General features: G+C 40.4%; 1 protein-coding gene across 2 annotated transcripts in view; it reads right to left on the minus strand.

Annotated features, from left to right (window-relative positions):
- The window catches only part of DLG2 (discs large MAGUK scaffold protein 2), a 1,019,534-nt gene that overhangs the window by 900,939 nt on the left and 94,217 nt on the right, over positions 1–24,378 (minus strand). The window lies entirely within an intron of this gene.

The raw sequence follows: 24,378 nt of genomic DNA on the forward strand, positions 1-24,378 counted from the left end.
GGGGCCTTCTTACCATCATTTTGAATTTGTAAACAGATGTAATACGTGTTTCATTTCCAGCTCAATTTATACATCCAAATAATACACAATTATCTCTACCTGAATACTTCGCAGAAATAAACTAGAAATTGCCCTCTGGTAGTGGTATTCTGATGGCTTTGTTGTTATCAGAGTATTAACTGGGTTGATGGCAGTCGGTTAAGGAACAGAAGAACAGTGCTTTCATTCCAACTTTAAAGACTATCTTGGCCTAGCATGTTCATTAAAACTAATGTGTGAGATGTATTTGCATATGTATGTATGTGTGCAAAATAAATATTAAAAGCTGTCTGTTAATAGAAGTCCTTATCTATTGCAAGGAGACTGTGGGCTTTTTCCACTGAAAAAAAAAAATTATCACTGGTGTGCAGAGAGGAGCATTTCAAGAGTACTTAGGCAGTTACAGAAGAAAGCACAAAGGATTCACTTAGTTGGTTGCTTTTAAATTCCATAAGCTAAAATTGCTGTTTCTATTGAACAAGGGTAGTCAGTGACTTGCAGTCAATCAAAGTAAGCGTAAAATAGGATCTGTAATTTGCTCTGAGTAAAATCTGCTCTACCAAGTGATCTCCATTATGTCAGAGATACAATCAGCTTTCAGGAGGGAAAAGCAGCTGAATACTACTGAAGGTGGAAAAAGAGGTGTAACAGAGGTGATGGGATCAAGTGGGCATAGATTCAAGTTTGGAGCAGAGGTTTTAAAAGGCGAGAGCATGGTAACTGCAATATACAATGATCAAAGAACAGTCTGTCTCATGGTGGGAACTCACAGAAAGATAATTCAACAAGGAGAGTAAAGAATTACACAACTCAAATCTCTGTCAAGTATTTATTCTCTCCCTTCCATGAAAACAAGTTTGGGTTTCATTTAGAAATGGCAATATTACTAATGGTGAACTCAGTAAGAACAGAACATCTCCCTTGCTTTGGTACCAGAGGAGTAATTCTACCCTCTCTATTACTCCAAACATTTTGTCAAGCAGAGAATTCATGTTTGTTTAAAGTGCCTGTGAGTCTCAACGGATTTTCAGTCCAACTGAATTTGTTCATTTGGTTCTTAAGTGTTGACTTACTTTATTTAATAAACTCTTCTTGTTGTACCCTTAGCTTTGCCCAAATATTTTGTCAGTTTTGCTGCATAAATATAAACTGCTCAGAAAAAAAATATACATTATAATATGAAGTAATCCTAAAGATACTGTGATATATTTTATTTTGGATAATTCCATCCCCAGGAAGCAGGAAAACAAATTTCCTCTACACTGGCATGTTAAGAAAACACATAAGTATCACTGTATAATTGTCCATGGACAAGTATAGAGTACATCAGCATGTCTGTGCTCTGCAACTAAATTCCAAGGACATCCTTCTCCTTCTTTTACATTCCTGTGTAAGAATAAGCAAGATCTAACCCTTATAAGATATTCAAAGGAGCACTTTACTGCAGTTTAAAAAATACATATTAATCATTTAGGCTCAAATTTGAGTTGTGCTTACTCTTAACTCACTTTTTTTTTTAATTTAAATGACAATAATTTGGAGAAGATTAATAATTGGAGAAGACACAATGACCTACTCAAATACAAGAGCGACCTGTCTTTCAGCCAGCAGCTACACAGAAGGAAATACATGTGATCAGACAAAGCTGAAAGGCTGCCTAACCTGGGCCATTTCTTCATTTTAAGTGATGGGTTCAGCAACCCTAAGACTATCATTCTAGTGCAGTTTCTGTTCCAATTTATATGCATCACAATATCCATTCATTATAGCAAAAAGTTGCAGCAAAGGGGTTAAACAATATGAAAAGGCAAAAATTTTGAATAGCCTAAACTAATTTCTGTCTTATGTGGCTGGTTTTCACCAGCATTCTAATGAGAAAAAAATAGATAAAGCAATACAATTCCTCATTCATCTCTAAGCACTTCAGCACCAGAAAGTAAATTGAAGGAAATTCAGACAAAGACAGATGATTAAAGGTCTGAAGAAGACCAACTTTTAGAGAAAGATTAAAGAAAGAGAATAATAATAACACACACTTTTATATTTCCACTCATTTCAAAGCAAAACAAACATTAAGGACCATGTAACACTGCCTGATAAAATTGCACAAGGACTCAAAGAGAGGCAAACCAGCAGGGCTGAACTATGGAGGTCCATAAATGAGTACAACAAGGGCATCGACCACTTAGTGATCAATATTCTCCTTGCAGTGTCTTCGGAATCACCAGAGGATTCAAAACAGTGTAATTTCTTTTTTATAAAAAGTCCTCTTTGCAGAAGCAAGGAAGATTAGATGCAGCTGCCTGATCAAATATATTATTACTCTATTATTAATCCATAATTATATACCAGAGGGTTGCGCTGCCATCCAGAGGGACATCAGTAGGCTGGAGAAGTGGGCCAATAACAATCTCATGCAGTTCAATGAGGAAAAGTGGAGGAATGAAGTTCCAGTCTCATGAAGCTCTTTCCAGTGGTGCCAAGTGCTGTGACAAGGGGCAATGGGCACAAACTACAACACAGGAGGTTCCCTCTGAACACCAGGAAGCACTTCTGTGCTGTGTGTATGACTGAGAACTGACACAATTTGCCCAGAGAGGCTGTGGAGTCTCCTCCTTGGAGATCTCCAAAAGCCACCTGGACGTGGTGCTGGGCACTCTGCTGTGGGTGTCCCAGCTGGAGCAGGGGTGGAACAAGACGGACTCAGAGACCCCTTCCAACTTCAGCCATTCTGTGATTCTGTGAAATCTGAAATGATTTTCTGATGTGCTATGAATGGAGCAGAAGCCAGTTACCCTTACACTCTGTTTTAAGTTTGAAGGGTGGAGGCAGTCAGGATTTGCTCCCAATGAGCGCCTATGTCTTGGCACCCTCTCTACTACTGACACATCTTCAGCTGTGTAGCTCAGTATAATCCAACTGGTAGCACCAAGAATGTATCAGTTATATGAGGTGACTTTGGCATCTGTATGATTTTTCACCTGCGTAGAGACTGGCAGATATCAGTGCATTTTGTACACATTCAAAAAATTTAGCCATTAAGGCAGGTGCATGCCAGAGCTTCAAGCAGATGGGATCACCCTAGTGTAACATTTTCACACCAACTGATCTGTAGCTGCACTTCCCATGTACCCAATTTATGGAAAGAGTTAACATACGAGAATCTCAAAAGATGAGTTTTCCAAAGTGATATGTTTTCAAAAGCAGAGATGCCTAACTTGGTGCAGGTCTACAAGACAGCTACACAGAGAGAACAGATTTGCAAGGTGCCAAAATCATTTAGGGTTCTGAAGATGGGATGTAAAGAAAATCACAGCAGGAACAGAGATTAAAATCTCTTGGATCACTTTTGCATTTACAGAAAATGAGGAGAGGAAGAGGAAAGACTTTATCCAGTAACTAACAAGCCAATGCCAGGCTTTCTGGCACCATCTATATTTCATAGAACACAAACAATTAAGCCTAAAAGGATAATCTTGTGCATCACTTAGCCTGAAGTTGTAATGCATGTGTCAGCAAATGTTGCTTCCCCAGTGACCTGACAGTACATGTGACCGCTTGTAACAGAGCAGTACAAACTATTCCATGCACCACACTTTAGCCAAAGTCCACTGAACTTACACACACCTATCCACCACAGCGTGATTCGACCTCCAGGAAGAGAATATGCTGTGGTAACAGATGTTCCAAAAGCTGTTACCTTCATCTGTGTAATGAGGAGGAGTTTCTTTTTGAAAAGGAAATTCCCTTTTCCTCTTGCTACCACCTTTCTTCACTCTATGTAGATGTTGTCCTCACACCACACAGAAATGGCACCAGTGGTATTTGTAGATGTTGTCTGTGGCTTCTGCAGATGGCTGTGCATTTTTGCAATTAACTAGCATCATTAACAATGTAGAAACCCATTACCCAAGAAACGAGTTCTCTTTGCACCATATTCCTATGGACACTGATTGGGAATTGGAGCTAATATTCTGTAGGATAAAAAGAAAAGGGAAGAAAAGGGCTTTTTTTTTTCCTTCTCCTTCTGGAGGTCCTTAGCCCTGAAATTCATTTTCCCTGAGTTGTGCCAGTGCCCTGACTTGCTTTGCAGTATAACTCCCATCTGTTTTTCCAGGGCATTCAGGGACAAGCTGGAATGGGGATCTAAAGCAACATGCAAACACAAGCTGTTTCCTTTCCAGGAAGTTTGGGGCAGTCTTTTTGTCTATATGTAGGATAGTGTCTGATATGTACCTTTTAATGTTGTGTAACCCAGCACAAATGGCTAGTGTCTGGCAGAACTCTGTAAATCAAAATAAAGTCAGCTGTTACAGGATCTTGATGCAAGTCCTTTTTTAGCTATGGGGACATTACTGTGTACATCTAAATGGCATCATTTATATCCTGGGGAGCAGATTATCCTGGGTCAGCTTCAGCCATCTGGTCTGAATTATCAGGTAGGAGTAAGGAGAATTGTGCAGGATGTTCTTCAAGAAGGGAACTGATTCAGAGGTAGCAGGGAAGGGATCAGATATCATACCAGCTTGCCAGTAAAGGGCTTTAAAGATCCTGCCCATGGAAGCAGTCCCAGGAGAAGTTAAATGACATACTTCACTAAACACACTATGTTTTGTGGCTTTTCCAAGCAAAAAAAAGCTTCCATAATGAGTTAAATAGCATTTATAAGATACAGAAAATAAAAAGCAAGAGAAGAGAAAAATAAACCTTGCAAATGGATGAGTTTTCAACTAAAATGGGACTATGGCATGTACGCTCTGGGAAACGTCCAGTTCTCAGGCTGGTACATAGCTTTATAGTCATGGTGAGTCCAAACCTGCCTCCATTAGCATCCCTTGGCGCAGCAGCAGTGAAAAATTCCTCATTCAGCTGTATCTCATCCTTGAGACTCCACACATATTTCTTCTTTGGTCTGCACTAATATAGGTGGTGTGAGATTCAACGATAAAGGAAAAACTCAAAGCTTGCTATTTGCAATTGGCAGGGGTAGCACCAAGATACGTCAAGTCAAAATGAAATGTTGTGTTTTCAGGCATAAGTGTCTGGTCCATGAGAAAATAGATGCCAACACAACAGCAAGATTTGCTGCAGGAGAGAACAGGTTTTATTCCACACAAGCAGTGAAACAGTGCAGTGCAAGCCAGGGGAACAGTCTTCTGTCAAATGCCTGCAGTTGATAAATGATCCTAAATCTATTAAAAGCAGCATACTCTGGGAGAACATGTACCAAAGTGGGCAGCAGGAAATATAATTTCTGTCATTAACCTGTCTTGGTTCTTGATCTTAAGCAAATCCCATCTGTTTGGCATAGATGGCCTTTTGCCATCCCTTCCACTCTGAATTATCCAATGACCCTATGATCTTTTGCACATTTAGTTTGTAAAGTCTTTAGGGCAGAAACCATTACCAACCAGGTAAGGACCTCAACAAAATGAGATCCTTTTATCAAAGCTCTGAAACATGCTACGTGCTGTAATAAACTAAATTGTTAGTAATTAATAACTTTTGGAAATAGGGAAAATATGTTTTGGAGTACTTCTGGATGTGCTGTAAAGTAGTATCATTTTTTGGTTTTGTAATATACCCCAAATACAATCAGAGCTTACCCAAAATTCTCAGCTAGGAATATCTGCCTCAAAGGCAGCTGTCCAAAACCCAGTGACAATAAAATATTCAACACGTATCGCTGTGCACAGGGAAACAAAATAATTGCTGCAGTCCTTTCTATGTGAGCAATGTTTATGATAACAAGTGAAAACTAGAAAGTGATAACTCAGGAAAGTCAGTATTTAATCCTGTTCCGTCACTGAATGTATAACTATAGTCTTGCTTATAAATTCAAACTTCTTATTCATAAATAAGAATTTCACTCTGGATTTGTACATTCACCATTGACAAAATGTTATATGCGAACATCTGTGGTTGCTAATTGTGTTTTCAGTGGAATAAGAACAGAAGCTGAGAAAGGTTAATAATGCACAGAAGCAGTTTCAAGCGGGCACAGTAGGTTAAATTGGGAATGCAGTGCTCGGCTCTGCTCACTCTGTTTCTGAAGCTCGAGCTGCAGAACAGATGAGCAGCACACCTCAAATCCTGCAGCAATGGTTCATTTTGCCCAGGCTAGTGATGGTCAGAGCAGCACTCTGAGTATATGCTGTCTGCTGTGCACTGACAGACAAACTGAACTGCCCCCAGGTTTTTTTCCAACACTAAACTATGCAAACAGAAAGTGCTATTAATCTGATCAGTGTTCAAAATTGGTGGGTTAGGAAGCACGGAGAAACTGAAGAAGGGTTTCCTGAGATTCAGAATGGAGCTTGCATAAAATGGCAAAGTTTCCTTTGAAAAATGGAGGCCTGTATCAAGTTCATTTCTTATACGCTTAATTACAAATGTCTGTTTCTCTTCGGCACGGTGCATTGCTCTGCATGCAGCAGTCGGAGACGGTGGAAGTTATTTACGGACAACAATAACGTATACCTTTGGGAAGACGCTTTATTCAGTGTGTTGAGAGTTGAATGCGGAGCCATTACTGGAGAGATTCTGCCTTATTTCTGTGCAGCAGTTAACCGTTATTACTGTGCATTTCTGATGTTCTCAGAGGATCATGCAGCCCCAGTGCGGGTCACGGAAGTTATGAACAGATTTTTGTCTGAATGGTTCCAGCATGCACCTAAACAACTGTAGTGGAGCTACATTATTTGCTCGGTTATATCATTTGTTTCCTGTGTGATTTTTTTCCGTTGCTCAGGTGCTCACGATATGATTTCTTTCAATAAATAGGGATAGTTAAAAACTATCAAAGTTTTACTGCAAAATACAGTGTCAGTTTGTGGGTATACTTTCTTATCTGATGCAGGAGTAATAGAAACAAAAGTTTGATTGTATTTTTCTTTCACCTTTCTTTAAATCTTGGAAAAGGACCAGAGCCAATTTCTCACAGAACATGGAGGGAAATGCTATATAGAATCACAGAATCCTTAGAGTTGGAAGGGACCTTTAAAGGTCATCTAGTCCAACTCCCCTGCAAAGAACAGGGACGTGCACAACTAGATCAGGTTGCCCAGGGCCTGATCCAGCCTCGCCTTGAAAGTCTCCAGGGACAGAGCATCAACCACATATCTGGGCAACCTGTGCCAGTGCCTCACCACCCTCACTGTAAAAGACCTTTTCCTTATATCAACCTAAATCTTCCCTCTTTGAGCTTGTTCTGTCACTACAGATCCCGCTAAAGAGTCTGTCCCTTTCTTTCCTGTAGCTCCCCTTTAGATATTGAAAGGCCGCTATCAGGTCACCTCACAGCCTTCTCTTCTCCAGGCTGAACAGCCTCAGCTCTCTCAGCCTGTCCGCATAGGAGAGGTGTTCCATGCCTTGAATCATACCTGTGGCCCTCCTCTGGATGCACTCCAACAGGTCTGTGTCTCCCCTGTACTGAGGACTCCACATGTGGATGCAGTACTCCAGGTGAGGTCTCACAGCACAGAGTAAAGGGGTGGGATCACCTCCCTCACCCTGCTGTCCAAGCTTCTTTTGGTGCAGTCCAGGATATGGTTGGCTTTCTGGGCTGTGAGGGCACATTGCTGGCTCATGTCCAGCTTCCCATCCACCAGTACCCCCAGGTCTTTTTCGGCAGGGCTGCACTCAATCGTTTCATCCCTCAGTTTGTATTGGTAGTGAGGATTGCCTCAACCTGGATGCAAGATCTTGCACTAGGATTTTTTGAACCTCATGAGGTTCACCTGGGCCCTCTGCCCAAGCCTTTCTAGGTCCCCCTGGATGGCATCCCGTCCCTCTGGTGTGTCGACCATACCCCACAGCTTGGTATCATCAACAAGTTTGCTGAGGGTGCACTCAACCCCACTGTCAATATCATTGATGAAGATATTAAAGAGTATGGGTCCCAGCACCGACCCCTGTGGGACACCACTCGTCACTGTTCTCCATCCAGACCCTGAGCCATTGGCCACCACTCTCTGGTCTTGATCCTGCAGCCAGTTCTTCATCCATTGAATAGTCCACCCACCAAATCCATATCTTTCCAATTGGGATAGAAAGATGTTGTGGGGGACCGTGTCAAAGGCCTAACTGAAGTCCAGATAGATGACATCAGTGGCTCTTCCCTTGTCTATTGATGCAGTGACACCATCATAAAAGGCCACTAGGTGGCCTTATACCAGTCACAAACAAGAGAAGGGTGCATCATTCCGTAACACTTTCTTAGATTAGTTTTGTATATACTTTTCCACTGCAGCTGTACATGAGCAGGTTGGGAGCAGGTAGGGTAGGTGGAAAATTAGTGCTGAGGGCACACATCTGGGAATCTGTGGGCTTCCTGAGTTGGGAGGGACCCACAAGGATCATCAAGTCCAACCAACCACAGGCTCGAGGTGAGGCCACACCAGTGCAGACAGCGCCTTCCCTCAGTGGGCAGGGAATGCTTTGGGGTAGCAACAGACACTCAGCCCTCCAGCCAGGGGTAGCCCTGTCAGATACCTCCTGGTAGCACCCTGCTTGCTGAAACTCTTAAAAATAATAATAAATTGGGTCTCCTCCTTGCTCTCTTGGCTGTTTTGTGTCAGTATACACTGCAGCTCAAACAGCTGGGGCTGTGCAGAAGGCAGAGGGGTCAGGTTATGGCATCTGGCCTCATCAGCCTCCAGGAGCAGCCCCCAGCTTAGTAGCACTGACCAGTGGCTTCACACAGCACTGCTGCTTCAAGCAGCCTGCAGGACCTCATGAAGAACCACAGGTGTTCACAGGTTCAGCTCACTGCTCTCATTCCTCCTATGCACTCCCTAAATTTCTAGCTTTTCTAGTTTTGTTCTTAGAAAGTGCTATAACATCATCTTCTGAACAGGAAAAGAGAGGAGAGGAGGGAGCATGAAGCTTATCTATGTTTCTCCTCCAACCTGACATGGTCACTGCCAGAAAGAAGAGATGAGTTTGTCCATGCAGGAGAGCATTCAGACACACAGCTATGCTGTACTAGCTTGCCCCACTCAGCGGCATGGGGAAAGATCACCATGGCTCCAATGCAGGAACATGGTACCTGTAGCTTAGCTAACATCAAACAGTTTGAAACATAGCTGATGTTGCAGAGATCTCAAAACTGCATAGCAAAGGTATCACTCCAGCTTACCTAACACAGGGCCCTACCTGCAATCCAAGGAGAGGAAAAGGCCAGAATGGGAGTGGTTCATCTTCCTCACATCGCTTACCATTTATATCCCAAGGATCTGACGTTTCAGAGACTTCTTGCATATTTTAATTTCCAGCACTGGCAGTCACACGGTGAATTACATTATAGCCCTGCCTGTTAACAATTTCAGCCCAGGAACATCTGCATCAGCCCCTCTTTATACTGTGAATTTCTGCCTTTACTTTTGCTGGGGATTGCTAACATCATCAGCCCTCCTTTCCCCAAGCTAGTTTGAAACCCCATACCATGAAAAACATGTCAACAAGGAGCAGGTAGCTGCACAGGGCTTGCACTTCAGTGTATATTACATTTTTCCAACTGCTTCCTTTCACCACTTTTCTTTCTCAGCCTCCCTGAAGGCCTCACTTCTATGAGCTTGCTCGGTTGGAGCAAACAGAAAAGACACTTATGTAATCAGTGTCACCTGTGCAGAGAATAGACTGAACACATAGTGTGCCATGATGAACTGGTGTCACCTCCCAGCACAGGGAATGGCACATGTTCATCTCGTGCCTTTCCCCACCTTTTCCCCTTCACCACAGTGTCTGTCACTGGGCAGTGCAGAGATCTCAGCACTTCAGCAAATTCTGATGTGCCACAGTTGAAAAATGTAGTGACAGTCAATTGTCTTAATAAGGCTTCAGGAGCCCCAAGAGCAAGAAATCCAAATCAGACACACGTTCCCAAAGCCCAGTAGCAGAGTAAGAGCATTTTTATAAAAACCCTATGGCAATCTGTAAGGAATTAGCAATAATTGCTCCCTGGAGTTTTTCTTCAACCTACAAAGAAGCATCTTGATGTACAATCCCTTTCAAACATCACTTTATTCCTTAATATAAGCCTAAGAAAAGTATTAAACCACAACTTTTCTTCCCAGTTCCTTCATCTACAGGAGCAACTCTTTTTCACTGCAAACACCTCTCAGTGGAATCAGGCTTACCTGGTCAGCCCAATGCCCTGCTTTTTTGTGGAGCATCACCCTCTGTACTAAACAACCAACTTTATTTTGGTACCAAAGCACACAACCCCACTTTCTCTAGTGCATGGTGCCATATGCCCATCAGGTAACGTGAGAGGCTGTAAGCTACAACTCAGTCCTCATTTCCGATGTCAAACATATGTGATGATGGGGCTGGAGTCTCCACCTTCATCTCCCACCTACACTCCCAGTGCAGCTGGTTGCTTGCCCATATGCCAGGACAATCAGGAGCAGCATCTTGGCTTATGGACAGCATTTTCCCAAGGGACACTGTAATGCAGTGGGTAAGCAGAGAGCATCACACAAGCTGCAGGGGATGGAGGTTGTAAATGTAGGTGACTGATACTCAAGAGGGTTTTTTCTTACTGCCCAGCTATTTTTAACACTGAAGATGACAAGTTAACACTTAAAAGAAAGCATGCAGAAGATAGTATGGTGAAGGAATAAAGTTCCAAATAATTTAAAACCAGCCTATCCCTTTGATATGTGCCTAAAATGCAGAAAAAGCACAAACACGTGCAGAAAACTAGGTTAATTATATTCCAAGTCTCACCACTTCAGCTGCCTCTTTCTTCCCCTTCATTTTACTAGTGGGAAGTGTAATGTCAGTGGTAAAAACAGGGAAATAAGAACTTTAGGCTGCAGATTCTATTTGCAGTTTTTCCACTGACTTGCTGTGTGACCTCAGGCAAATCAGTCTCTGTGCACTCCAGCTTAACCTTCTGTAAAGTTGAGATACGAATGCTTTGACTTACCTATAGGCTTACAGTGGGGTGTTACACAGTTCAATTAATTAATGTCTGTTTGATTGAATTTCTGTACAAGTTCATATTATTATGGGTTACACTTTCATAAACTGTAGCATATGACCCTTTAAAAAATTCGCCATGAAACCTAGTGCAAATCTTATGATTGCTGCTCTGATTTGATAAATTATACTTTAAATGAATCCTTTCACTGGAGCAACTGTGACTTTCGTTATCCACACTTAACATTTTCAGTCATTGCACTAATTGGTCTAACCTTGTATTGCAGGTTTCATTGAACATCAGAAGACTTCATTGGTCATGCTTGAATTTGTTTTACTTTATACTCTCATGGGTTTAGTAACAGCCAAGAAAGTTCATGTAAATTCATTGACATTTGCTGGTCTCCATTTGGAAGGAGAAAATTTTGTATCCCTCATACAAGTCCTTGGAGGACTAGAATCTACTGCTCTCATTATCTTCATTCTCATGCAGTTACTTGGTTTATGGACTCAGTACAACTTCTTTTTTAACTTCAGTAATTTATGTTTCCACTCAATATGAACTTATGTATTTATTCATGAAATAATTCTGCAAATTCTTTTCACTGGCTCTTCCAGGGAAGAAGTTCTGTGTTATAAAAGGCATAGAATTGTTTTAGTTGGAAAGGGCCCCCAGAGATCATCTAGTCCAACTCCTCTGCAATGAGCAGGGACACCTACAGCTAATCAAGTGCTCTGAACTCCGTCCAGGCTGACCTTGAATGTCTGCAGAGATGGGGCATCCACCACTTCTCTGGGCAACCTGTTCTGGTGCTTCACTACCCTGCTGTTGTTTCCTGAAGAGCACCCTTGTCTCCTTAAAATCTACAGTAGACAGTGGGAGAACGTGAGGAAATTCTTTACAAAAAAAGCTGCTCCTAAATTAGCCTTTTTTTTTTGCACAACTTTGATACTTATCATGGAGATATTACCATTATAAGCATAATACTATGATTATTAACAATGTATAATTTTTCAGGATAAATAATTTGTAAAGTTTTACTGCAGCATTTTTGAAAATGTCTGATGGGAAAACCCAAGGAAGCAAAAAGGGATATGCTAAATAAAAGGCATTATATATATGCTAATGATGGATGTGACACATAGCCTGTGAATTAGCTTGTCATTTGGTAGTATCTTATCACAGAAAACAATGGAAAAAAGTAGGTACAGCTCCAAATAATGGTGGGCTGCAAACAAGGGAACAACCTAGCTGAACCTGAAGTGCTGCAGGAGTTCAGAGACACCATCTTAGAAATGCAAAAAGAAACTGGCTTCAGAGGGGACACAGAAACTAACATTGTCAACCTCCAGACATTAAAACAGTTGACGAGTTAAATATAGGCTGCAAACTTTAGGGATTCCTATCAGGCCATTCTATGAATTGGGATAAGTTTTGGAGATAAAGTACGTTTGTTGTATCTGCTGCAAAGGCTGGGCTGGATATCATGGATGTTGACAGCTGGAACAGCCAAAATTAGTTTGCACTTATATGTACTAAAGCCCTTCGTGAGAAACCCCAGAAATATTGAGCAGTTCAGGATGGGGACTTGGCACAGGCTCCCAGTGGCCTCCGTGTGAGCAAAGTGCCTAAGCTCCTGTAGTCAGAGTCAGTACCCTAAATGTCTGCTGCTTTTAGAGGTCCCCCCAGGGTTGGCAGATACAGTACACACTTCTGGAAATGCAAATGAAGGTTTAAAGTGAGGCAAGACACTTGCCTCACATGGTGAGTAGAGGGTGAACCAGATCTCTCTGGGAGCACACTCCCTTTGGCAGCTCCACCAATTGCATTGACCTCTATTCTTGACAACTGGAGCTGACACAGTGCATGTGTCAACACCTAGGTGCAGGTACACTAATCTGGAAGCACATCACAGCCTGAGCATCCTTCATGTGAGAAGGCAGTTCTGAAAACCTGAGTGGACCCCAGGGATTTTCATGGCACTTCTTTCCTTCTGGTAAGAATTTGGTTTATGGTTAAAACCTAGTACTTGTATTTGCATTATATTTCATAGATTCTGGAAGTTGGAAATATATTTCATTGAGTTGGAAGGGACATTTAAAAGCCATCTAGTCCAGCTCCCTGCAATGAAGAGGGACACCTACAGGTCTGATCAGGTGCACAGATCCCCTATAGCCTGACCTTGAATGTTTCCAAGGACAGGACATCCACCACCTCTTTGGGCAACCTGTTCCAGTGCCTCACCACTCTTAGTGTAAAAAACTTCTTCCTTATACGCAATTTAAATCTCCCCTCTTTTAATTTGAAACCATTTCCCCTTGTCCTATCACAACAGACCTTTCTAAATAGTCTGTCCCCTTCTTTCTTATAGCCCCTCTTTAGATACTGACAGACCACTCTTGGGTCTCCCAGGACCCTTCTCATCTCCATGCTGAACAACCCCAGCTCTCTCAGCCTGTCCTCATTGCAGAGGTGTTCCATCCCTGGGATCATTTTTCTGGCCCTCCTCTGGACACACTTCAACAGGTCCATGTGTCTCCAATTTCATATATTTATTGGCTTGTGTTCTCTGTTAGTAGATAAAGATTTAGGATGAGCTTCAGTATTACAGGTCTTCTCTTTCATAGTTCTTCAGTAATACAGGGTTAGCCTTTAAAGATCTTGTGTTGTTAATCAACCTTCTGAAAACATCGGTATCTTAATAAAGAAAACTGAAAAAAATTAATTCTGTAAGTATATTTTGAAACACTTTTTGCAGACAACCATTTTGAATGAATGATCTGAAGTCAAATTTGGAGTCTGAAGACAATAGAGAGTGCAGAGTTCTGTTGCTAATTCCTTTAGCTCTTAGAGTACTATTGAATTGTGGAGTAGAACATGAAAAGCATTCATAAAGCACGAAAGACTACACTGACCTCGAGTACTGTATCTAGCACAATATAGTTATTGATACAAAATGTACTTTTTGTCCCTAAAAATCAAAGCATGCAAAAAGTCAAGGAAAGAGTCTTAAAAATTATTCTGCCACTAACTCACTATATTGCCCATGGTAATTCACTCGATGAGCAATAAGTACTTATTAAGTGCACAGTCAGGTTGTGTAGATCAATTTATTAGTATTTCTGTCATGCTTCAACGAAATCAGACATGATAGGCTAAGCTCTCTTATTATGTTCTCCTTGCTATGCTTGCCATAAGAAAGAGCCGGGCATTGTTCTAACAAGATAATGATATTCTATCAGTTCTTGGAATGATAAATCATGTCAGAAAATGCAATTCAATTCATTTTTTAAAATCATGTCAGGAAGTGAACTTCATTTTTTAAAATTAAGAGGAAAGGTTTCAGATGACACCTTGGATGTAAGAAGAGAACTAATAAATACTAATTATCCAAATAAATTATTAAAACGTTCTCTGAAGGCAGACAAATATAACAAGAAGTTGTAAGGCTATCTCTGCATAACAGCTTCACATTCACTACGTGTCAGCAACAAATTTTAAAAGTAAAACCATATATTTTTGAGACATTGCTGACAGCAGCAGAGGTTGATCTCCTATACCTACCGCACCAAACATTTCCCAGAAGTATAGAAAGAGAGCTGGGGAGGGGATATAAAATGCACACACAAAAGCCTATGGAGAAACATTTAGATACTGCTGTTGATATACGTGTTCTAGTCCCATGCACAATGTTCAGTGGTCACCTCTGTGTTGCTGAGTGCACATCATGCTTTGAAAGACCGTTCAGAGGGCCAGGGGACAAGAGTAATAAATCTGTCCTTGACTAATGCTAAGTATTCTTCTGGAGCTGGCAGAGGCTTATATGCTCCTGCAAGGCACAAACCCTCATTAACACTAACAGTCTCTGTTATCATTGATCAAGTCTCTCCAGCAGTCTTTCTCTTCAAGATTGCCTCCTTCTGTCAGCTGGGAGTCAAGAGCTTCTCATCTGTGACAGGAATTCAGGTCTGAACCTGCTTAAGCTTTTATGAGAACTGCTCCAAAAATAATGCCTCCTATTTTATTATGTCAGCCCACAGTGTCAGAGGTTGGTGGGATGGCAGTAGAGGTGGAACCTTCCCACCAATATTCCATTACATTTTGTTTCTGTGGGACATGTGGAGCAGAGGGACAGTCTAACAAAATTGTGTCAGACGCAGAAGTGCACATGAAGCAAAGGTGTGTCATTGAATTCCTCCATGTGGAAAAAATGGCACCCACTGACACTCATTGACATTTGCTGAACATTTAGGAAGACCAAAGAGAGGTCAGCACAGTGAGGCTGTGAGTGGTGCATTTCAGCAGTGGTGACAGTGACATGAAAGACAAGCAATGTTCCCGATGGCCATGCACAGGTGTCACACCACATAATAAAGAGGGTCTCAGCCAGCTCATCCATGCAAAATGGTTAACAGTGATGACTGTGTTTAAAACTAGTGTTTTGTAGCTGAGAATTCACTCTGGCAGTGTTACTGTGCTCTTTGTACTGTTGTAGTTTCCATGGTAATAAAGTGGGGACTTCATTTCAGAGAGAACTATATATTTAGGTTTCACCTTCTCTTGCTCACCCATGGTCTCGCCACTCACATATCAACTTGGGAAAGGAAACAACAAATGCACCACATTGGCTGGCAATGTAAGATGCTATTGCCCCATGGGCTCGTACTTCTGTAGGCTGTGTTTGGCAAGCTCCAACCACCTCATGTTCTAAGACACTTTGGAAGATCTGACTGGCCCAGCATGCAAGTCCTGCCAAGGTGGAAGCAGGTGTTTGCACAAAGAACGCTACAAGTAGACACTTTAATCTTCTTTTTTTTTTTTTTTTTTTTTTGGGCTGCAGGGCCTCAAAAAGGGAATGTCTGAAAAGTATACTGTGCAGATAAACATATGGAAGATTATGAGAGCGAGATCTGATAATGGGACCTGACTTGGATTTAATTCAGCTTTTTATTATAAGGTGCAGTGCCTTGTGGTTTTAACTGCAAGGTGTGTTCTAGCTAATAAAAATGGCTTTGCCTGGTGAAAGCCAGCCTTCAGAGGTGAGATAGGCCAGAGGAGTGCAGGTGTGCTGCTGCCAGGAGATCTGCAGGTGCTATGCAACACTGTAATGGCAAGGGCTGTGCAATTGCAAAAATGAGGAAGGGAGGAAAGGAGACAGATTCATTGCTATTGCTGCCCACCCATGCATAGAAAAAATCTGTCCTTGGTATTGTGAGAAGCTGACTTCTCCCTGTGAGACTCTGTCAAACTGAGGGATAATGATTCAGGCGGCAAATAATCTATAGACATATTTACAAACCCAGGATAGAAGAAGTTAGGCAATGGCAGAAAACTTAGTGCTGTAACAAGGGATCCAGCCGTGGCTTTGGCTGCAAACAGCAAAGCTGAAATATGGCATTATGCCTGTATATTTCATTTACTTACAATTTCTCTTACTGTTCTGCATAGCAAACAGAATAGCTGCACAGTAGTGGGAATGAACATGCCAGGTGGTTATGGGCTCAGAATTACCATTTTTTACATATTACCTTCTTACAAATGCAGTGTTAATTAAGGTTCAGAGGCAGCAACTGACAAATAGTTGTCTGCAAATGTACAAGTTCTTCCAAGTAATGAGAATTTCTTACACAAAGAGGATGTGCTACAGTGTTGTGTTCAATATGGAAATCTGGGAATCTGGGACTTCATTCAACGAATGCATGCAGAGCACTCCACTGTTAATGGCGAAGATGTAATTAAAGTACCCACGAGCCACCAGCATGTGGGGACACCTAATGGACATTATGGAAAGCATTGCATTGTGCTGGACTACTGTTCCCAGCGGTTTATTTCTCAAAAAAAAAAAAAAAGAAAAGAAAAACCACAGCTGCAAGTTGATGCTGGTGAGCCGAATGCCAAGTGACATAATCCCAGTCATTAAGTCATAGGAACAAGCTTGACTGATCAATCAGCAAAACCCGCGTGTCTGCTCAAGAGGCTGCACTGACGTGACCGAAAAGCAAAGGAGCTGCCAGCAAGTTTCCAAGCCTGCAGCCCATGTGTACGAAGCGCAGCACAAATCCTCACACTTTTCTAATAACATCCTGGGAAGATCTACACCTAGAGCTCGAAGGGGCTGCCACCAACAGGCAAGGAGTGTCACCCTGGTTGTGACAAAGGGTCAGCAGTGCTTTCCTTACCCCGTTGCTACACACTGCTGCAGCCCAGGAGCAGGAACAGGTCCTGTCTTGCTGCCTGGGGATGTGCATTGGATGGTGTGACTCTCTGTGCAGGACACAGGGGGAAGTGCCTGTGAGGAGTCACCATTTCATCCACACCAGATGTACCTGCCTGCTAAAGTCAAAGCCCTGAGAAATTTCAGCCAAAAGCTCAAATGGGGAGATTGCTCTATTATAACCAGGAATGGGGGGAATCTGCTTTTACGCTATGTTTGTATATCCAGGATGTATAAACAGGCTTTTTCACTGACTTTTGTTGCTCATAAGGAACTCCTTGGTAGGGATTACTTTGCCAGGATTGTGCTGGTGAAGCAGACAAGGACAGGGGAGAACAGCCTGACACAGAGCAGCCTGCCCGCAGCCACAATGAGTTCCTGAATGATTAATGACGTGATGGATTCATCCTGCTAACAGGAGGGAATAGCTTGTGGTTCTTAATGGCCAGAAATGTAACACTCATAAAAGGAGGAGGAGAGGGTTGCTCGAAGCAAATCAACACAACCTGTGCCCGTCACTTCCACAGTATTGTTTTGAACTATGCTGCAGGAGGAAGGTGTAATAAATAAATCCATCAGTAACAGGCACTTTCACAATTGATAGATTAACACGATAATATCTTAAGGCTCCGTTATAACAGCTATTCGTGAGTAATATTATCAACCTGAGCTCGTTTTTACAAGACTAAATCCTTAAGGAGTTTCCTACTACTGAAGCAAACCTACGGCTTTAGAGATAAATTTTCAGATTTTAGGAGCTCCTTCAAACTGTATTCAGTATTCATGAGAAAAGATTTGTGAGGCATAAACTTATAAAAATAGATGAGTGAATCTTGTTCTCTTCTTTTATCAGAATCTTGTTTTATTCTGAGAAATAAATAATGTTGGAGATCTATACTGATAAGGCGGTGGTGTCCAGTAGAGCCATGGAGAATCTTTGTATCATGCCCTTAGGCTAACGCACACAGAACTGCATTGGTATGCACGAGAGATGCAGCTAACCCTGCCACTAGTGAAAGGGTTGCAAAGCTGTTCTACTTAGATTAAAAATAAGAGTAAACAGTCTTCTTATTGCTATATGCCTTCAGAGTGAACGTACTCATCTATAAAGGAGCTGGGGTGAAAAAACTAAGCATTCACAATGGACTGAAGGAAATTGGACAAGGTCATGACTGAGTTAATTAACTCTGGCTTCTGCTGTTCCAAACTAAACTTGTATTTTCACTTTTATAGCAGCAGCTGCATAAACTCAAGAACCTTTGGAAGAGAGTTCACAGTTAAAACAAGTAGTGACAAAAATTTGCATAGAGGCAACAGTGTGGGTGAGTGGTCCCTTCTCTCCCCTCGGTGTCCATGCTGCAAATGTGCGTTTATGTCTTGTTTGCCTTGATCTGCATCAAACAGGCAAAGCATATGACCCCTTAATGATCTGTCCAGGACTTGGAAAACGTGTTTATTTAAAAAAAAAAGTGCAAGATGCAGCAATACATTTCCTTCATTAGTCATTTTTTGGCGATTCAAAACCACTAAAATTCATGGTGCCTTTGTAATGATGGTGTTCCTTATAAACAAACTCCTAGAATGATATGATCTAAGATACAAGCTGTCAGAAATGTTTGTTAAATACAAACTGACAGCACTGGAAATATGCTCAGCTGAATAAAAGCAAAGTTTCTGTACAAAATATTATTAACAGTTCATGATCTTTCACGTACGCTGTTCATTTATTAGAACATATGGCCTGAAAGATGCCATCGGTACAAATCTAAAAAGAGATTTTTCTTCAGCAGCTTTTACTAAGTGCTCTGTCAGTGACTGTCCATAACTCAAGTAGCACTCTCCATCTAATGGAAGTATTTGACAAAATGATTCAACCTCACATTATATTGTTTTGTTAAGAAATACCTCCAAAAATCTCTCATTCTCCCAAAAATCACATCAATCATTTTGGGAACCAGTAGAGGCAAATCTGCTTTGCTTTGAAAAAACCAAATACTTCTCCGAATTATGAGTCCTAAGCAGTTTCACTTTTTTTTTTCCAGTTTGGTTTGGCCAATGTCTTCATCCTTAAAAAGCCAAATAACAAACATTTGGAGCAGGGTTTTACAGATGTTTCCAAAATATTTTATCAAAGACAGACCATAAATATAGCCTCAAAGAGCCAATCATAGCCTTAACTGTCTGGTAAATGGAAATCCGTCATTATATGTAATATGTTTTCTCAATGCAAATGGCACCAAAAATTTGACTTCCTGAATAATACCACCAGTAGGAAAGAAAATCAAGATGTTAAGGATCAAAACGTAGTTTTTGCTGTTCTGCTGGTAGTGTTCTCAATTCCCTGCAATTCCCTGTTGCTGCTTTACCAGGACAACGGGAACCTCATAGCAGAGGAGCCTAGTGGATACTCAGCACGCTATGAAGGGGAAGGAAAAGAAGTGGATAAGGCCATATGGAGCTGTTGCTTGAGATGGAAAGAATTAAGGCCAGATCCCATGCTTACAAGCACCTGGGTCATCTGGACCCACTCTAATCAGTATTTTCTACCAGAAAACCAGTTTTCTTCAAAGAAAATTCCAGTATGTCTTCTCTCTACTCTTGGAATTTTTTTTTTTCTACGAAAAGATAAGAGCTTCAGAACTGATACTTTGAAGACTTATCAAAAAACATGCATAAAAATCTTAGATTAAAGGTATGAAAAAATTGTCTTTTTGTTGTTACATATTTCTGTAGGGATAATTGAACATTTTCATTTCTCAGTGCTAGGAATGACATCTCTGAAACACTCTAATACAGACTGATTAATATATGTATAAAAATCCTTTTTTTGTCTTCAGAAGCATTTTTCTTTGGCATCTATTAACTTTCTTACTTTGCTTAAGATTGAGCAATTATGAGCCTAACTCAGATTTTTACATTTATAACTCTCCCAAATGCACAATCTGACAACTTCAGCTACAGAAACTGAAGATTTTATCTAAGAAAAATGGTGACTAAGGAAAAGGAGCAGTAAAAACTCAAGAACAACTGTTTGCAAAAACACAGGAGGAAACAGAAAAGTGAAAGCTAGAGTTTGGCAAGCAAAGACAAGAACAGGCCGATTTTCTTTGGATTACTTCAACATCAGATATACTAGATTTGTACATTAGCCTGTGACTGAGGCTGGGAAAATTGTTTATCAGAATGTGCTGCGCAAACATGAATATTGAGCTTCTGGATAAAGATGCTACTACAGAGAGAGATGCATTTCATATGAGAACGCAGAGGGAAAAGGAAATATTTGAATATTTTATGACAAATATGTTTTTTTTAATATTCATATAGTTTTGAAGGGCTTCTGAAATTCCTAATTCTTGAGATCAGATTCTGTTGGAAATAAGACTACCAAATCCAAGGAAAAAAAAAAAAAAGAATGCAAGGAATTCCTTATCCAGGCTCCAGAAAAAAAAAAAAATAGAGAATGTTTCCAAGACTTGAGACCACAACTAAACCCAACTACAGATTTTAAAAGAAAAATAATGCAAAGTGGACAAGATTAGAAAATCTCTCAAAAGGAGTCTGCCAAGAGCAAATAAGAGGAATTTGCAGAACTTGTGCGGAGGGGGTAAACCAGAGCAGACCAAAACCAGGAAGCTGTATCTCTCCCCTCTGGATAGACCTGTATTTACAAGAATCAGAAGCCAGGATGTACTAAAAAGAAGCAAACTACTGCAATGGAATTCACAGAATAACGGAATCAAGGAAACACAGAATGATTACATTTGGAAGAGACATCTGGGTTCATCTGGCCCAACCCCTGCTTCAGCAGGGACGCACAGAGCAGGGTGCCCAGCACCGTGTACAGGTGGGTCTTGGAAATCTCCAAGGAGGAGACTCCACAACCTCACCAGGCAATCTGTTCAGGGTTTGAAAGGTTTGAGTTTTTGCTGATTAGCTGAATATGGCTGGATAGATTAATGTGATATCTGAATTTACATGAAAACCCTTAAAAACATGCCTACATTGAATACAGATAAGGAACCACAGATGATGCTGTAGAGAAAGGGTTCTACTTACAAGTTTATGAGCTGGACACAAGGATAAAGCAAAATCTTGAAAAGATAAGATTTGTAATTGTTTCAGGGAAAGAGAGTATTGATTCAAGGTCAGAAAACATGGCAAATGCTAAGGCTCATTATGAGAGCTTATACTGTAGGACAGAAGCTTATGAAAGTAGAAAATCAATTCAGTGATGTCTTTAATGGCATTGGAAAGCTGTCAACAGAGTGTAAGATAAGGACAATGGAACTCAATTGTCTTGTCATAATTGTCCCTAGAAATCTTCCTACAGTGCTCAGGCAATAATGTCAACAACTAGAACAAATGCTTGAGTTTAATGTATGCATATTTATATGATTAAGAATGCCTTCCGATTACCAACAATTGTCTGCCAATGCTACAGAACAAGCTGAAATTTTCCAAAAATAATACAAGATACTGACAACTTATTTGGAAAATGGCATCCACAGTACTTTAAAAACATTGCAAAAACTTTATGCAGTAGATACCTTAATCAGTAATAATTGATGTGAAACTTGAATAAAAAAGGAAAAGCATCTGATAAAAAAACTTTGTGATGATAACTCTAGAAATTGTAGATCTATGGAGATATTAAGATGCTTGTCCCCACTGGAAGTGTCTGTGTGATGATTTGGAATCATTACTCCCCCCATGGAAAAGTAGCACTATCAGAAAGTATGAAAATTATATTTGTAGCTTCACTTATACACATATGCACGTAAAGTCTTGGACCTGACATACCACATATGCTAATGACAAATAATGAGTCACACTTTCATTTCTCTGAGTTTAAACACTTTGTGAAAATTTAATCACCTGGAATCTAGATCATCCATAACCTAATAGTTTTGTGGGAAAATTGTTTGAATGATGCTTTAAAAAAAAAGCTGTGGATTTAGATTTAGATTTCCATCTTGCACACCTAAGTTACAAATCTTTGATTGCGGGCTTCAGAAGTACTGGGTGCATTATATGTGTGAAGACAGGCCCAGAGGTGAAGCAGTTTTCTTATGAAATGCATTAAAAAGACATAGGAAAACCAAAGTTCAGGAATCATTGGATTCATTCTAGCCTTCATATCCCACTTCCCAGAGAAAGAAAACATAAATCCAACAAGTTCCTTAATTGTTTCAAAGCGTTTTTTTCTGAGTTTCATAATTGGTTAAATAGAGTAGCGAGTCAATGCATCAAACTAAAATTTTAAGAACATTGTGCATTTCTGTTTGTCTTCAGAAGACTGCTATCCTGACACCCATCCAAATATACTAAATAATGTGCATACACTGCAAGTCTGTTTTATTAATTTATGCTACAGGGAAACAATTTTCGTCATTCAGTTAAAGCAGCTTCACATCACATTAGTGATTTCTTGTTTAATTGTTTGCATGTCCTAAAATACAGTATCAGACCGCTGACCTGCTGGTCCAGTCCCTCCTGTGATCAGCATCTGCGACCAGTCAGAGGCTTGTTAGAAACAGCGTAAGAACTTCTTGCTGGGCAGATGATACCTGCCCTTGTCCTTGCTGGTGGCAGTCTCAAGCCACAAGGCACGAAATTTCAAATCCCTTTGCCCGACAGAAAGCCTGAATACTTTTGATGCACAAATAAAATATGCGCTCTCTTTATTTGCTGACTTTTTTGGCTTTGATTTCCTCCTGTGGTCACTTTCCATTGTAAAAAAAAAGTCATTTCCATATTTTCCCAATTTTCAGTTCTTGTACGTTCTCCCTAGCCTTGTTTTAGGCCAAGAGTAAAAAAGAGTCCAACTTCTTTCCTGTGGTTTTACATTTTTTATCCATTTCCCTCTTCTTTGTCCCTTTCCTAAATTAAAAATCTCAGTCCATTAAATCACTTTTAATATCAGAGTTTCTGTACCCTTCATCATACATCTCCTGTCATCTCTATCACGCTCCTAGAGCTGTAATATCTACTTTTTGCAATAAAATGGCCAGTCATGAACAATATTAAAATAGGCTTCAACAACTGATTTATTTAAAAGATGTTATGACGTCCTTTGTGTTGTTTGCCATTCCATTATTTAGGAACTCTCAGGTCTTCTCCACATTTTTATTACAAATGTGCATGAACCAAGAGTCTTCATTATACATCCACAATGAGGCCGTGTCCTTGCCAATTAAAAAAAATACCAGTTGTGACGTATACCTTGTTTTTATTGTGTCATACAATATATTATTCAGATAAATTAGACACATTCAGAATACCAAGGTTCAGCTGAAATACTACCTGCAGAAGGGAAAATTAGCTGTCACCAAGGGTTCTTATAACTACCAGAAGCAAATCAAATTTCCAGTAGTGGAAGGGGATACATGGGAGAAAACAAAGAGCAAAGCAAGAAAACAAATTTACAAAGTATAGTTCAAAACATTTCTTAAACCCTGTTTTTGTTTTTGCAGGAAAGAACCAAATTTGGATTGCAAATTTGGATTCTCTCCCCATTTAAAAGCAAGAATATTTCATATAGGATCACTGTTTCATGCCACTTCTAGTTTAATAGTGGAGGCATCTAGTTACCATCACGTTGTAGCAGCTGGAGGTCTCCATAACATGGGTGGAGGAATCTGCCTCTAATGGACTGTGAGAAAACAGCCACTTATGCCAAGGATACTTTTGTTTCTAGACACATTTGTTAACATTCCCATTAGAGGAACCAAGCGCTGTTAAAATCCGAGTTCATGTTATGCTCTTTGATTTCCAAAAAATCAACAAATCTTGCCAAACTTATTTAAACAAGAGCTAGGTAAATTTGAATCTGCATTAATGTTTTATGTTCAGCTATGGAGTGTAATTAAAACAGTTTTAAAAACTTTGAAGTTTGTAAAGTTATTTTAACAAAAATCTCTATGTCTTCAGGCAAACGCACACAAGTTTAAGTTTATGCATGTGTTAAAGACCAATGGATCACTCACAACTTTCCATTAAGCACATTGGTACATCACTGCGGAACTGAGTCAAAATGTGAAACTCCCTTTGAGATTAAAAGGCATATTTTGACAATCCTGATAACACAGCTTTAGCCTGACAATTTATACTGAAAACAAACAAAAACCCAGCAGATACACTAAAGAGAGTTCATAAATATTAATTTGACATTTCTACCAACACAAATAAATAAAAGCTA

This window comes from Numida meleagris, chromosome 1 (genome assembly GCF_002078875.1).
Source record: "Numida meleagris isolate 19003 breed g44 Domestic line chromosome 1, NumMel1.0, whole genome shotgun sequence".
In the NCBI taxonomy this organism is placed as follows: Eukaryota; Metazoa; Chordata; class Aves; order Galliformes; family Numididae; genus Numida; species Numida meleagris.